This window comes from Mauremys mutica, chromosome 4, assembly GCF_020497125.1.
Source record: "Mauremys mutica isolate MM-2020 ecotype Southern chromosome 4, ASM2049712v1, whole genome shotgun sequence".
NCBI classification, from domain to species: Eukaryota; Metazoa; Chordata; order Testudines; family Geoemydidae; genus Mauremys; species Mauremys mutica.
In genome coordinates this window covers 74303546-74315961 of record NC_059075.1, presented here as the reverse complement: position 1 = coordinate 74315961, position 12416 = coordinate 74303546, and the positions used below count along the sequence as shown (strand labels likewise).

At 45.4% G+C, this 12416-nt stretch overlaps 1 protein-coding gene across 1 annotated transcript in view; it reads left to right on the top strand.

Annotated features, from left to right (window-relative positions):
• LOC123370429 (astacin-like metalloendopeptidase) overlaps nucleotides 1-12416 on the top strand; it is an 82844-nt gene that overhangs the window by 56979 nt on the left and 13449 nt on the right. The window lies entirely within an intron of this gene.

Here is a 12416-nt window from a genome sequence, read left to right as displayed (position 1 = left end):
ACTCACCCTTCCCACACACCCCTCACCCCTTCCTGCAAACCCACCCCTTCCTGCACACCCTCCTGTAACCGTCCTCCCCCCAGAGACCGCTGTAGGAGCAGGAGCCTGTCATTCCTTGAGTGTAGAAGCGGTCTGTACATCACTGCACACGGTACCCACCACAGTCTGCGTCCCTGTTTGAACCCTTTAACGCAAATTCCGTTAGTAAAGAAAACTTTGTTAATTAACAATGTTCCAATAACTTTATTTTTAAACGTCTGTTGGAAGGGGGGAAACCTGGTGAACGGGGTATGTAACCGCTGAAAAAAGTCAATAGTAACTGAAACAGGGGCAGGTTCAGCTTCTCTGTAAAGAGACTGGACAGTCATAGGTTACCCTGCTCTCTGAGGAACCTAGCTTTCAAAGCCTCCCGGATGCACAGCGCTTCCCGCTGGGCTCTTCTAATCGCACGGGTGTCTGGCTGAGCGTAATCAGCAGCCAGGCGATTTGCCTCAACCTCCCATCCCACCATAAAGGTCTCCCCCTTGCTCTCACAGAGATTGTGGAGCACACAGCAAGCTGCAATAACAATGGGGATATTGGTTTCGCTGAGATCCGAGCGAGTCAGTAAGCTCCTCCATCTCCCCTTGAGATGTCCGAAAGCACACTCAACCACCATTCTGCACTTGCTCAGCCGGTAGTTGAAGAGTTCTTTGTCACTGTCCAGGGCGCCTGTATAGGGCTTCATGAGCCAGGGCATTAGCGGGTAGGCTGGGTCCCCGAGGATCACTGTAGGCATCTCCACATCCCCAACAGTTATTTTGTGGTCCGGGAAGAAACTACCTTCCTGCAGGCATCTAAACAGACAAGAGTTCCTGAAAACACGCGCGTCATGAACCTTGCCCGGCCACCCGACGTAGATGTTGGTAAAACGTCCCCTATGGTCCACCAGTGCTTGCAGCACCATTGAAAAGTAGCCCTTTCGGTTAATATACTGTCTGGCCTGGTGGGCCGGTCCCAGGATAGGGATGTGAGTCCCATCTATAGCCCCACCGCAGTTTGGGAATCCCATCGCGGCAAAGCCATCTATGACGACCTGGACGTTTCCCAGGGTCACTACCTTTGAGAGCAGTAGGTCAACGATTGCGTGGGCTACTTGCATCACAGCAACCCCCACGGTAGATTTGCCCACGCCAAAGTGGTTCACTACTGACCGGTAGCTGTCTGGCGTTGCAAGTTTCCAGAGGGCTATGGCCACTCGCTTCTGCACACTCAGGGCTGCTCGCATCCGGGTGTCCTGGCGCTTCAGGGCAGGGGACAGCAAGTCACAGAGTTCAAGGAAAGTGCCCTTATGCATCCTGAAGTTTCGCAGCCACTGTGATTCATCCCAGACCTGCAGCACTATGCAGTCCCACCAGTCCGTGCTTGTTTCCCGGGCCCAGAATCGCCGTCCCATAGCATGAACGTGACCCATTGCCACCATGATCTCCGCGGCGCGGGATCCCGTGCTTTGTGAGAGGTCTGTGCCACTCTGACACTTCATGTCCTCACCGCGCTGCCGGAGCCTCCTCGCCCGATTTCTCAGCAGCTGACTGTGGAAGAGGTGGACGATAAGGTGCGAGGAGTTGACAACGGCCATAAGTGCAGCGATGATCGCAGCGGGCTCCATGCTCGCAGTGCTGTGGCGTCCGCGCTGTCACTGACCAGAAACATGCGCGAACAGATTGCCCGCCGGCGCTTTCAGGGAGGGAGGGCGGGAGTGACGGTTGAATGACGACAGTTACCCAAAACCACCCTCGACACATTTTTCCCCCCAGCAGGCATTGGGGGCTCTACCCAGCATTCCAATGGGAAGCAGGGACTGCGGGAACTGTGGGATAGCTGCCCAGAATGCACCGCTTCCAATGTCGACGCTTGCCCCGTTAGTGTGGACTCACAAAGTCGAATTAGTGTCCTTAGTGTGGATACACAAATTCGACTTCATAAGGTCGAATCCACAAATTCGACCTAAGTTAAATCGAACTACTCTTGTAGTGTAGACATACCCTAAGTGAATAAGGGTGAAGAGATTTTCATACAAAATATTATAAATATTAACTGGGGAGCTCTAGGTTGTGGATTTTTTGATTATTTATTATTATTATTGTTTTGTGTGAAAGTTGTACGTCAACAACAAGGGGCTGATAACAATGTTGATTTTCACCTTCCTTGCTCGTCTAGTCCTGTCCTGCAGGCCCTCCACACTACAGCTCTGCTAATGCTCCACAGTCTTAATGTACAGCAAACCTGATATTCCAGTTGTATGTCTGTCCCCCAGAGCTCTGCTGATGGACCTCAATCCCAATGGGTAGCGACTCCTACTGTTCTAGTTCTTGGCTCCACAGACACAGCTCTGCTGATGGCCCTCAGGCCTGACCCATAGCACCCCTAGTACTGCAATGCTAGACTTCTCCCAAATAGTTTGTGCTAATCGTCTAACAATTGCCACTGAATAGAAACTAATTTACCAACTGTTCTGTGTCAATTCCAGGAATCTAAACTCTATTAGTCATGGTCAAAAGCATCCAGACCATACACAGATCTGTTATCAGTATGTTCTGTCTAGGCAGGTGACTTTTTGAACTGAGTTCTTCTGCAGACTCAGGAAACGTTAGGCAGACACTAATATGAAATTTGCTAGGCCAGGATCAGCCAAACTTTTTAATGTCAATCTCTTGGTTGTTACCAGCTAAGACTCTGGACTGTAGCTGTCCAATGAAGATTAGAGATGCCTATGATGTTCAACTTTGGAGCAGATCCCGACCTGAACTTCCCCAATATTGGCTGCACATTTTTGTCCTGGACCCTTTTTACCATCTACTGCATTTAGTATCTGATATATCCCTAGGCAAGGTGATGTATGTGAGAGAAAGGTGAGAAGGAACTATTGTGATATAAACCCTGTTGTAGAAAAATACAAGAGAATTTTGTGGGGACTCAAACGAGGTCAGAAGCAAGAGGAAGAGCCGTCCAAGCTGCTTTCCCTGAAGGCATAAAGGAAACTGCAAATTGCCTTCTGAGTATAGGAAGCAGAACAGCGTGCTAACCCAGTAAATTGATATAAATCACCATGATGTTCACATCACTGACATAAGCTGCCAGCAGTGAAATATAGTAAAACTAAAAACCTCTCATCAGCGGGAGCTTCCCATTGAGATATTGCAAAATCTTGTAGTGAGGAGCAGGCAAGGGCAGCATAACTAGGAGAACTCCAGACAGATTATCACAGTAGGTCCACCAAAGAGAAATGTAAGGAACCTGGCCAAGATCCCCTGCATGAAATCCATCCCTAGAGGTGATGGTATTCACCTAGCCACCTACAGAAAGGAACTTACCTGTCCAAAAGCAAAGCCCAAACTTAAACCAAATATGTATCTAGGAACTGATTGTAAACAATGCTGAAAATCTGATGGAATGGTATTTTGCAGAAGTCATGATCTGTAAGTCAATTAACTTTGGATAGTGCAGTGCAAGGTACAGATGCACTGAGAAAGTTGGCTGCCTTGGGGAGGATAAGTTCCAGGAAGTATGTGGCATTGGCTGACATGATGGGCCACAGTGTGAGAATTAGACAGGAAATCAAAAATATAATGTTAGAATATCTTGAAAGCAGAGTAAGCTGCCATCTTGAGAAGACGGGCTCTCAACTAAACTCAAGACTGGGCTGGAAAGTCTGGATCAAGAGTCAGGGGTGTTTGAATTCCAGGTTTCAGTATGATCCCAAGTCTACAGCCAAGGGCACTGACTGGAAATGACATACTGCAAGATGCATTAGGAGAGTAGGGAGAGGATCCCTCGAAGAGATAACTGCGTACTAGTGGGCAAGAAGTACAGAAGTTAATGAAGAATAAGATTGATAGGAAGCGGTGTCAAAGACACTTAATTGAGAGAACTTGGGGAAACTGGGAGGATACAGAGGTTAAACAAATGCTGGGAATGGCCATGCTGATCCATGTTCATATAGCTTTCTGAACTCATTTCAGGGCAAACCAGGAACCTCCCATTTGTATAGGACAAGTGCTCTAGAAAAATCACATTGACATTGGGGATTGGTCCTGCTTTGAGCAGGGGGTTGGACTAGATGACCTCCTGAGGTCCCTTCAAACCCTGATATTCTATGATTCTATGACATGGGGTTCAAAAATGGGGTAACTGAATACTGGAAATCACAGAAGTCATCATGCTGGGGTATCTGTCTAGATTTGCAAATCCAGAGCCAACCAGGGCCAAATCCTGTTCACTTTACATGTGTGAATAGTCTCAGGAACTTCACTGAGGCCAGCTGAGTGAGTAAGGCAAGCAGGATTTGTCTCTTTAAGTATAAAACAGTTACAAAGCTGGAGAAAATCCAGCACAGATTGAAGAGGGCCCATGGTGCTGAAGTTGACCAATCTGTGTTAAGGGTGCAAGAGCGACCAGTGTAGAGAACAGGCCTATACCAGAAAATGTTGTTTGCATAAAAAAGGGCAATGTGCGGATTAGAACATAACACAAAACTAGCTAGGAGTCAGTTTTGGAGTCAGGCCTTTGGGAGAATACTGAAAGTCTCATTTAAGGGATATAACATGACAGCAAAGTTTCTATCCCAACACACTCCCTCCTGACTGGATATGGCATTGCAGCACCACTTGTCTCCATTTCCCCTACCTCTTTTTGGCCTACTCCTGCCCTAGGAACGACCTGGCCCTCCAGCCAGACCACTTTAGAGAATCCAGTTCCTTCCAGAGCCTCAGAGTCTTTTAGTAAAGTCTAACAGAAACAGAAATGAAATCAAAGATATAGCCCAGCAAGGCTCAGCAGGCCACCTCTTCCTCACAGGCACCTTTCAGCTGCCATTGTCTTTTCCCCACACCTTGACCCAGACTCCTGTGTCTCCATCAACTCCACAGTCCGGAGGCTGATACACTCCTCAGCTCACTCAGGGTTCCCTCTGGTCAGGCTTCCAGCTCACCCTGGAAATAGCCTGTCTGCTCGTCTCCCGCTTCTGCTTCCCAGCCTTCTTTCCAGCCACTTCCAAGAGAGATCACACAAGCATAGGTCTCTCCTTTGAGCCTCCCCCGCTCCAATGGGACTCATCTAACTCTTTAGGAAAATCCTCAGCTGGGTCTGATAACTAAACTGAGCCATTTGATCTCCAGCCAGTTGGGATCAGCAGTTGGGGAAAGGGATTAGCTGATTGCTCCTTAAGGGCCAGCCTGGCTGAGACAGGCAGGGATCTCACTCTCCTTGAAAGGGTGCATAGAGCATAGATATTGGAAGTGGGGATGTTGTGAAAACCGACAACAGCTCAGAGTTACCTGAGCAAACAACCATTCAGAGGAAGTGTTTAGTTGCGACACAAAATCTTCCAAAAGTCTCAGAAGGAGGTGGAAGAAACAAAATCCAGAAAGCAGAGGTTTGCTAGGTGGGAATGTGATGGACTATTTCTTTATTTATTTCATGCTTGTGAATCAGCATCTGACTATCATAGAACAAAATCAATACAAAATACTAAAATTGAAGTGAAGCACTTACCAGAGCTAAAGGATCTGGGCAACCAGAGAGCATTCAGGCAGCCAGTTCACCAAATGATAGGGTTCATGATTCTCAGGAGAGGAAGGAGCGAGGACGGCAGAGTAAACACAATGGACTTCAAAAAAGCAGACTTCAACAAACTCAGAGAACTGGTAGGTCACCTGGGAAGGAAATCTAAGGCAAAAAAAGAGTTCAGAAGAGCTGGCAGTTTCTAAAGGAAACAATATTAAAGATATAATAGCAAATTATTCCAATGTGAAGGAAAGCTAGAAAGAATAGTAAGAGACCATCAGGAGTTTTATCATGACTTAAAAATCAAAAAGGAATCCCATAAAAAAGTGGAAACAAGGACAAATTGGTAAAGATGAGTGTAAAGAAATAGCACAAATTGTAGGGACAAATTTAGAAAAATAAAGCACAAAATGAATTACAACTAGAAAGGGACATAAAAGGTGATAAGAAGTGTGTGACACGTTGGAGTTCAACCAGACCAGTAAGAGGTTGTGTCACCACCTGCCCTGCAACTCTGGGTGCTTTAAATGCTCTGCTGCTGTGGCTCACAGCCCTGACACCAACAGAGAGCCTACAAACATGTGGGTTATGTCCTGGCTTCCACCACTCAATTACTGTTTGCAGAGTGACCCCAAAAAAACCCAGTCTGAAATTTCCCCAAAAGCATCTTTTTTGCTGAAGACTTACAGAAGTTGTTAAGTTCACTGCTCCCTTAAAGATATGTGATACCAAGTATAGGGAATAAAGATAGAAAAGGTTACAAGAAAGCAAAAGTGAAAAGACACTTCTAAAACTAAAACCTGATTTAACAAACTTGAGTCTCTAGTTTCATACCAAGTCTCGTATCCAGCATGGCTGACCAGGACCCTGCACAGAGCTCAAAGGTTCCTTTGTCTCCTCCGGTGAAGGATGCCAAAATGGCTTTTCCTCTCTGCTTATATCTTCCCAAAGTTCATTGACCCTGCTTCAAGAGGCAGGAACCAGGAAGACTTCCTGGGGGGTGCAGTCTTCATCCGCCGTGGAGATTGTTAAGTGGTCATATTTCCCCCTTGCTCTCCTGAGGGTTTTGTTCACCTTGCATGTACATGTGCTTTTCTTTTTCTTTGATCACACCTTGCTTACTTTACATCAGAGACTCATCCAAGCAGGTGGAACCATATTCCTTTGTCTGGATCAGGTGCGGCTTAGGCACTGCTTACCAAATACATGTTAAGAACATATTTCCAGCATGTATCTATACAGTCCTTCATGGATTTATTATACATATATCATGCAAAAATATTAACGACCAGTGACTTATTAATTTTCCAATTACATATCACATGTCACCTTTCTGGTATATCATGACAACAGTGTGCCAACTGGCAGTGGGGTGCTCTGAGCCCTGGTCTACACTGGGGCGGGGGGGGGTGTCAATCTAAGTTACACAATTCAGCTATGTGAACAACGTAGCTGAAGTTGACATACTTAGATCGACTTACCGTGGTGTCTTCACCACAGTGAGCCTACTGCTGCTGCTCCCCCGTCGACTCTGCCTGCGCCTCTCGCAGTGGTGAAGTACAGGAGTCAACGGGAGAGGACTCTGGGGTCGATTTATTGCGTCTAGACTAGACCCCCATTGGATCGATCGCTGCCTGCCGATCCGGCGGGTAGTGTAGACATACCCTTAGAGTCACAGACAGGCTCTATACATTCATTAGAAGCAAGAGAAAGATGAAAACATATGTAGGTCTATTAATTAATGTGAAAGGAGAGCAAATAACGTATGATACAGAGAAAACTGAAGTGTTTAATGACTTTTTTGCTTTAGTCTTCACTAAAAAGGTTAATTGTGACCAGATGTTTAACACAATAACACAAACAACAAAGGGGATGAACACAGGCCAGAATAGGGAAAGAACAGATCAAAGCTTATTTAGATAAGTTAGATGTATTTGAGTCAGCAGGACTTGATGAAATTCATTCTAGAATACTTATGGAACTAGCAGAAACAATCTTGGAACCATTTGTGATTTTTATGCAAGAATTCATGGAGGATGGGTGAGGTCCCCGAGGAGTGGAGAAGGGTAAATATAGTATTGATCTTTAAAAAGGGAAATAAGAATGACCCAGGGAATTACAGACTAGTCCACCTAACTACAGTACCTGGAAAGATACTGGAACAAATTAACAATCAATTTGCAAGCACCTAGAGAATAATAAAGTGAAAAGTAATAGCCAACATGGATTTGTCAAGAAGAAATCATGCCCAATCAATCTTATTTCCTTCTTTGACAGGGTAAATGGCCTAGTGTATAGGGCCAGGGGAAGCAATAGACATGATATATCTTAACTTTAGCAAAGCTTTCGATACAGTCCCATGTGACATTGTCATAAGCAAACTAGGGAAATATGAAATTACTATAAGGTGGGTGCACAACCAGTTGAAAAACTACTCAAAAGTAGTTATCAATAGTTCATTGTCATACTAGGACATAGCATGTGGGGTCCCACAGGAGTTTGTCCTGGGTCTGGTACTATTCAATATTTTCATTAATGACATGGATGATGGAGCGCAGAGTACATGTGAGAAAAAGGCAAATGTTACTCTGGGAGGTATTAACAAGAGGGTCATATGTAAGACATGGGAAGTAATTGTTCAACCCTACTCAGCATTAGTACTGTGTCCTGTTTGGGGCCCCACACTTTAAAGAAAGATGTGGACAAATTAGAGAGAGTCCAGAGAGCAGCAACAAAAATAATAAAAGGTTTAGAAAACCTGACCAATGAGGAAAGGTTGAAAGAATCGGGCAAGTTTAGTCTAGAGAAGACTGAGGAGGAACTTGATACCAGTCTTCCAGTATGTAAAGTGTTGTTATAAAGAGGACAGTTACCAGTTATTCCCTATGTCCACTCAGGATAGGACAAGAAGTAATTGGCTTAGGTTGCAGCAAGGGAAATTTAGGTTAGATATTAGGAAAATCTTTCTACCTATAAGGATAGTTGAGCACTGAAGCAGGTTACCAATGGAGGATGTGTAATCTGCTTCATTGGAGGTTTTCAAGAACAGGTTAGACAACCATCTGTCAGGGATGGTCTAAGTATACTTAATCATGCCTTAGCATGTACAGTGGAAGGTTCTGCTTCATGATATCATAGAAATGTAGGACTGAAAAGAAGCTCAAGAGATCACCTAGTCAGTCCCCCCATGTTAAGGGAGAAGAGTTCCACAGCTGTGGGTCTTCAACCAAGAAAGCACTCCCATAGCACAGGCCTGAATGGAACTGGGCCTCAGATCCAACCTTCATTCAGCTATCTAGGACCTAGGCTGTGAGATCTTTGTATACTAATGCCAGTAATAAGTGGAGTTAACTCAGGACACATGCAACCAGATCTGATGCTCATGCCCCAAAGAGCATAGAGCTAGCATGCATCTGTCTTTCAGCTCTCATGCTGAAGAAATAAAAAGACATGTCAGTGTGGTTAGTATCTCTGGTACAATCAGAGGGCACTCAGAAAATACCAGCCAGGATGGAGCAACCCATATTCCAAGAAGAGGAGAACATGCAAGGGAATTGGGTGGTACTAACTAAAATATCAGCAGGGAGGTGCAGATGAGAGATCTCCCTGCTATTATACATGTGGTAGCACTAGCAGTGTGATATGATGGCAGGTCTACATTAGGAGGGCAGGAAACCAAACATACCTTCAGGTACCTACTCTAGCCACTCTCAGTTTACCCTGTCACATGGATTCCTTTGCAGACAGCTAAACTCGGCATTGTCCTGAGGGCCAAATACATGATTTAAAACCTTTGACCGATCTTTTTTCGCCTAAGGGCTGCAGACACATCAGATGACTTCTCCAGATACCGGTGAGGAATTTGGCCTTTCTTTCAGGAAAAGCTCAAAACAATTAGAAGTTCATTACCTCCTCATGTCTCCTTAGCAGAGTTTAGCAGTACAGCTGTTTTGGGGGATTTTTCACCAAATGTTTTGTTGTTGTTGTTTGTTGTTGCTAAAATCAAAACTTTTCATGGGAGAGGGTTGATTTCAATGAAAATGTCATTGGGACTGTTTCTGGGGTCCAGGATGGAGACCCCTGAATAGCCCAGTGGATATAGGAGATCCAAGTTCAGATCCAGGCCTGAACCAAGCAGAGAGGGCACTGGAACCTGCCGCTACAGTAGGCTAGGTAAGTGCCCTGACCACTGTGCTATAAACTCTCTCTCTGGCCCAATGAATAGTTGATTATGTATCTAGTGAAACAGCTCCAACAGACGAGAGTGAGAGAGCCCCACCACAGAATAGTCGAGAGCCCGTTGGCTCAGGCATTCACTGGTTTCTGTAAAAAATTTTTTAACAGTCTTGGTTTTGTCCCAGTACAGAATGGGAAACTTTTTGAAATTTTAATTTTTTTTTCACATGACAGGAAAACCATTTCCCACCCAGCTCTCCTTAGCACCAGGTTACATGATTTAGTTCACTACCACAGTCAGACAGGAAACTGGCTCAGACACTGTAAATGAAAGATTAGGATAAAGGGCAGGGTACCAAGTTTAGGGAGGTGTCCCACTGGTGCCAGGGATCAGGATTATGGCTGGCCATTGATGATACGGGCATGTCACTAAATGAATTATACAGACAATACTAAACAGGGAACAACTGTGAACACCAAAGAGGAGAGGAAGATAATCCAAGGAGGCCTAAACAGATTGGAAACATGGGGAGGAAATAAAACAAGACTCAATCTGGGGAAATTAAGCTAATCCACCTGAGGAAAAGCAAGCTAAACCCAAGATCCTCAGTGGGAGTGAGGAACCCAAGGAGCAGGCACTGATGAGAGGGACTCAAAGGGGGAGAGTAGGCAGCAAACAAGTGTGTGAAGTTGCTAATGCAATATGGCTGTGAAAAGGCCAATGCAATTTGGGATCTGCATAAGAGTCTTCACGTCTCTGCGCAGGGAGGGGAATAGTCCCTCTTTGTAGGGCTTTGGTGCAACCATATCTGAAATATCAATCCATTAGCCATTGCAGCTGCTCAGCCTGACATGCTGCTCCCCAAAGTGATTCATGCACAGGGTGATGCCTCCACCACTGTCCTTCCTCCAGGACACTGCTTTGGGAGGGCAGCTTTAAAGTATGCCAGACGCTGTGTGGGAGTCCAGCTGGTGGAGAATGTGCAGTAATTTGCTGACTCAGTGCATCCCCAGCTGTCATATTCATACCCTTTCCCAGTGGAGACCCTGGATGAGCTTTCAGAGGTTTGAGATATTAGTATATACGTTAGCGAACATCTCTGAAAAGTCTAGTGTAGACAATGCACGCTGTTTTTAATATGTGTTACGATGGCTGAGTGAAAGTGTAAGGGGGAGCTTTAACTTGGCCTGTGTAGCACACCTTGTAATAAACACTACATAGGCTTTTCAAATGTGCTAGGCAGACCATATTAGCTAACACATGCTAACACCATACCTTTAAATCCTAGTCCATACAAGACTTTAGAACTTGTGTTGGCTCAGAAGCTGCTGGGGGCCCTCAGAAATGGTCTTCACCAGCCAAAGCCAAGCTAGACCTTGGATGAATTGAGCTTATGAATTCCTTTAACCAAAAATACTGGCAATTTGGAAGTTATTCTGAGAAGAGCAACAAAATGAGCCAAGATCCCTGTTCTTTACAGTGTGGCATAGAGCCCTGAAATACATTGCGATTTACTATTCAGTGTCTGATGTATCTTTCTTGCTAAAACACTGGAAGCGGATGTAGCCCAACCAGTCATCGCAAACCCTGTTCGTACACTGACCTCTATTTACCCATGGAACAGCGACAGCACAGGCAGAAGCACCGTTAGCTTCACCTACACTGCCCCCTCCAGGGCTAAGCGGGGGGTTCATCTCCCTGGCCCATTCAATCCATGGTCTCTCATTGTGATGGGGGTGGACTTTTGTCCAGTAAGCATTAGACTGACACCCACCACTTCTTTTCATATAGCTGTTTCATGTAGCATTTCACTGCCACTGTGTACCTGGCCTGGGTTTGAGCTAGTGACCTGCAGGTAAAAAGCTGTACAGACCATTACTGCTCCCCTGAGCCGTCCAACTCACTAGAATGGAATTGCTTCTAACGTCAAGATTATTGTGAAGCACTTTCAGATCCCTTGACATGATAAGACATGAAGGGAAACGTAAGTTGCAGTGTTTTGGTTTTTAAATTTACCCTAAGGTTGTCCAACCATTTGTCACAATCTAAAGAGAATGCATGTTGTTCCTCTCTTTGTTTTCTCTCTTTTGATGTATCTTTGTTTTCCTTCTCTGTGGTGATGGGTCATATGGAAAATGGACACTTGCAGGTGCAAAACAGCCATAGATGATAGACAGCACAGCTCTGCAGCAGCTTGGTCAGAGGGTAATGTGTGGTTAGGTGAACAGGTTACAGTTCTCTTGCTGTGTCCTTTGAGATCTTTCTTTCCAGCCATAGCTGTGTTTCTTCTCTACCACCAGCAACTCTGTCCATATCTGCACCCAAATCCTCCTATATCCACTTCCTTACATCAGCCATCAGTGAGATCCATCAAGCTATCGCCCCTGCTAGTCGCAGTGGGAACAATGCAGAGAGTACATGCTGCTCTTGCTGTCTCTTCTCTGACTGATGGCCACGATACCTCCTGGGGCACGTAACAACTGGAAGGCTGGCAACTAAGAGTGGCAGGCAAGAAACTTTGGAGGTACAGAAAAGACAGAAAACCCTGAGACAGTAAGAAGCAAAAGATTTTGTTTATAGGTCAGTCAGCAGGGGAGGTAAGGGATTTGTTTAGTAGGCTAAATGGGTGGGAAGGGAGGAGATATGGACATGTCCCCTCTAGGCAGTGATTGTTACATGCTCCAAAATGACTGTA